The 3911-nt window shown below is 52.5% G+C and overlaps 1 protein-coding gene across 1 annotated transcript in view; it reads left to right on the top strand.

The window, feature by feature from the left end:
- ACACA (acetyl-CoA carboxylase alpha) overlaps positions 1-3911 on the top strand; it is a 297952-nt gene that overhangs the window by 211523 nt on the left and 82518 nt on the right. The gene's annotated exons all lie outside the window — the stretch shown is intronic.

Below are 3911 nucleotides of genomic sequence, written 5' to 3'. Positions count from 1 at the left end.
GATGAGCTTCGGGCCTCGGGTTCTATTTCACCAACTGAAGGTCAGAAAGCATATTTGGAACTTGTAACCAGGATGGCCTCTGCACTTAAGGTCCAGGGTTCCACTGAATCCCTGGCTGTGACCGATGTCGTTCACAAGCTTGTTCAGGCTGACCTACCACCTTCTACGGTCCTGCCTCTGCTGCCGGTCCACCTTTCTGCTCTCAAGGAGACATGGGTTCATCCCGCTTCGATTCCCCCGGTCGCCAGATGATACGAAGCTCTCTATAAGGTCCAAGCAAACTTGGGGAAGTTTCTCTTCAGGCAGCCTCCGCCAAATTCCATGGTGGTACAATCTTCCTCGAAATCGAAGCAATCTGCCCACCACTCTGTGCCTCCCGATCGCGAGGGCCGCAAAATCGATGTTATCGCAAAGAAGCTGTATTCCTTCGCCTCTATGAATCTTCACATTAACACATACCTGTCATATTTGTCGGCTTATGCATTTAATGTGGCTAATGCAGTCCGTCCCGTCTTACAGTTTATTCCGGAGAAACACCGTCCAATGTTGTCAGGAGCTTTATCAGAAATGTGCACGATCTCTTTATTTGTCATTTGCTCCCCAAAAGTTCTTGTCTCCTCCGTTGGTCTCCGTCACCATGCTTGGCTAAGCCTGATGTGAAATTTCGGATTGAGGACCTCCCCTTCAATGGTGAAGGTCTCTTCCACTCTACCACTGCCGAGGCCTTAAAGGCTGTCGATGATAGTCAGAAGCAGGCTCGGAACCTAGGTGTCTCGACATCAAGGCCTCGACACCGCTACCATTCCTTGAAACCATATTATGCCAGGTGCCAGCCGTCTCCTTCCCCCACCTCCCATAAGAACATAGGAACAATGTTGGATCAGGCCAAAGGCCCATCCAGTCCAATGATCTGTGTCACACAGTGGCCAGAAATACCAGTACCATCAGGAGGTCCACCAGTGGGGCCAGGACATTAGAAGCCCTCCCACTGTTGACCCCCCCAAGCACCAAGAAGACAGAGCATCACTTGCCCCAGAGCCCCTATCTATACCTTGTGGCTAATAGCCACCCAGCTCCTCCGAGATCTCCAAACCATCCTATCTCTCCTTCATGCCCTCGGGTTTTGTGCAAACCTACTCAAGCCCATCTCGATACCAACCTCAAGACCGTGTTTCTCCCGAACTTGAGGGCCTCCAATATCTTTGCCTTGGTCACCCAGTTCCAGACCCCTCCCCGACAGTCTGCTCGGTCTGTTATGAGGCTCTGGATCTTCGGGATCTGAATCGATACATTCGATGTCACAAGTTCCAAATGGTCACCCTACAATCTGTTCTTCCACTGATTCCCCGGGCTGCATGGCTCGCCTCTGTCGATCTCCCCAGCATCGAAAGTTCCTACGTTTCGCTGTCGGCAACGCACACTACCAATACTGGGTCCTTCCGTTTGGACTCTGCACTTTATGCTGTAGTTCTGGCAGCATTGCACCAAAGGGGAACTGACCTTTACCCATATATCGATGACTGGCTTCTTGTCGCCTCCACCAAAGACCAGCTCCTCCGAGATCTCCAAACCATCCTATCTCTCCTTCATGCCCTCGGGTTTTGTGCAAACCTACTCAAGCCCATCTCGATACCAACCTCAAGACCGTGTTTCTCCCGAACTTGAGGGCCTCCAATATCCTTGCCTTGGTCACCCAGTTCCAGACCCCTCCCCGACAGTCTGCTCGGTCTGTTATGAGGCTCCTGGGGCACTTTGCGTCTACTGTCTTAGTCGTCCGTCATGCCAGGTTGAGGATGCGTCCCCTCCAACTGTGGCTTCTCCATGCCTTCGACCCTCTCCGCAGTCCGTGGCACAAAATCCTGTCGATCCCACCCGTTGTCGTCAACTCTCTCGCCTGGGGGTCTTATCCTCAGCACCTGCTCTCCAGCATGCCCTTTCGGCATCCTCCTCCGCAAGTGTCGGTCTCCACCGATGCATCCCTCTGGGGCTGGGGAGCCCAGTGTGGAATCCTTTCGGCACAGGGGACCTGGTCTCCTCACAAAACCGCCCTTCATATCAATATCCTGGAGCTGTGTGCCGTTCATCTTGCTCGCCGCTCGTTTCTCCCTGTCCTTCGAGACAGAGTTGTTCGGGTTGCCTCCAACAACACCACTACCGTTTACTACATAAACAAACAGGGCGGGACTGCCTCCCTTCGTCTTTGCCAGTCAGCTATCAATCTCTGGCAATTGTGCATCCACCATTCCATCACGCTCTCCACGATCCACATTCCGGGCGCCCAAAACATCGATGCCGATCGGTTGAGTTGCTCCCAGTTTTCGAACAATGAATGGTCCATCCACCTTCGATACCTGAAACCTGTCTTTCTCGAGTTCGGTCGCCCTGTCGTAGACGGCTTTGCCAACTGCAGACAATGCCCAGTGTTGCCTCTTTTTCAGCCGCGGTCCACCATCCGCTCGGTCCCTGGGAGATGCCTTTCTCCACACCTGGACGGGAACCCTGTTTTACTTCTTCCCTCTGTTCCTCTTGATCTCCCGGGTCGTTCAGAAGATTATGGCTGATGCCACGTCCTGCATCCTAGTCACCCCATGGTGGCTGCGCCAAATCTGGTCTCCTCACCTCCTTCGGCTCTCCAACCAGACATTCCGGACTTTCCCTGTCGTCCCAGATCTCCTCTCTCAGGCTCGAGGAAGGATCCTCCACCCCGATCCCGGTTTCTTCCGATTGACAGCCTGGAAGATCCTGCACTAGACTTCCCGCCTGAAGTGTCCAAAGTCCTTCTGAATGCCAGGAAGCCATCTACTCATGCCACTTACGCTCTGAAGTGGAAGAGGTTCCAGTCGTATGCCACTGATCAGTCCTTTGATCCTCTCCAGTCATCTCTCCGTGAGATTTATTCTTATCTTGTCTCGTTAAAGAATATTGACCTTGCATACTCGTCTTTAAAGGTTAATTTAATGGCCATCTTGGCCTACCATCCCTCTATACAGGGATCCATGGTTTTTTCCCACCGTCTTACAAAGTCATTCCTCAAAGGTCTCCTCCACCTCTGTCCCACTAGGAAGCCTTTGGTGCCTTCATGGAGTCTCTCTCTCGTTCTCACTCAACTGATGTTTAAGCCATTCGAGCCCATGGCTACAGCCGAGTTCAGGTTGCTCTCCTGGAAAACTGCCTTCCTTGTAGTGATTACTACTGCACGCAGAGTAGGTGAACTAGCTGCCTTTCGGGCTGATCCCCCCATACAATTTTTCATAAGGAGAAGGTTGTCCTTAAACCAGATCCGTCTTTCCTGCCTAAAGTCGTTTCTGCTTTTCACTTGTCCCAGTCGTCTGTCTTCCCTTCATTCTTTCCGAATCCGACTGGTGCACCTCAGAGACCCCTCCACTGCCTTGATGTGCACAGAGCACTCTCCTTTTATTTACATAGGACTCAGCCTATACGTAAATCTCCTCGGCTGTTCCTTGCCTATGGAGCCCCTCATGTTGGGGAGCCGATTTCGTCTCAACGCTTGTCTAAGTGGGTGACTTCTACCATAGCCCTTTGCTATGAGCTTGCACGTCAACCCGTTCCTACCTCTGTCACTGCCCATTCTACATGGGCAGTATCGACATCCACCGCTTTCCTGGCTGGTGTCCCATTGGAGGACATCTGTGCGGCTGCTACGTGGTCCTCAGCATCGACCTTCGTGACCCACTATGCACTCGACGTCCGAGCTCGATGGGATGCTGCATTCAGCCAGTTGGTGCTGCGTTCTCTCTTCGCTTGACCCTGCTAAGTCTCCAGGTAGGACCCGTGGGTGTTTCTTCTCGCTGATGATGCTGTGTCTTAACCAGTATTCTTTGTGTCTCTTGCAGTTGCCAGCTCCCTCCTCCAACTGGTTCAGCTCTTGTAATCACCCATGTGTGGGACTG

The sequence above is a fragment of the Gekko japonicus genome, unplaced genomic scaffold, assembly GCF_001447785.1.
Source record: "Gekko japonicus isolate JY-2015 unplaced genomic scaffold, Gekko_japonicus_V1.1 scaffold534, whole genome shotgun sequence".
Lineage (NCBI taxonomy): Eukaryota > Metazoa > Chordata > Lepidosauria > Squamata > Gekkonidae > Gekko > Gekko japonicus.
The sequence above is the reverse complement of the archived record's forward strand: the minus strand, read 5'-3'. Positions and strand labels throughout refer to the sequence as shown.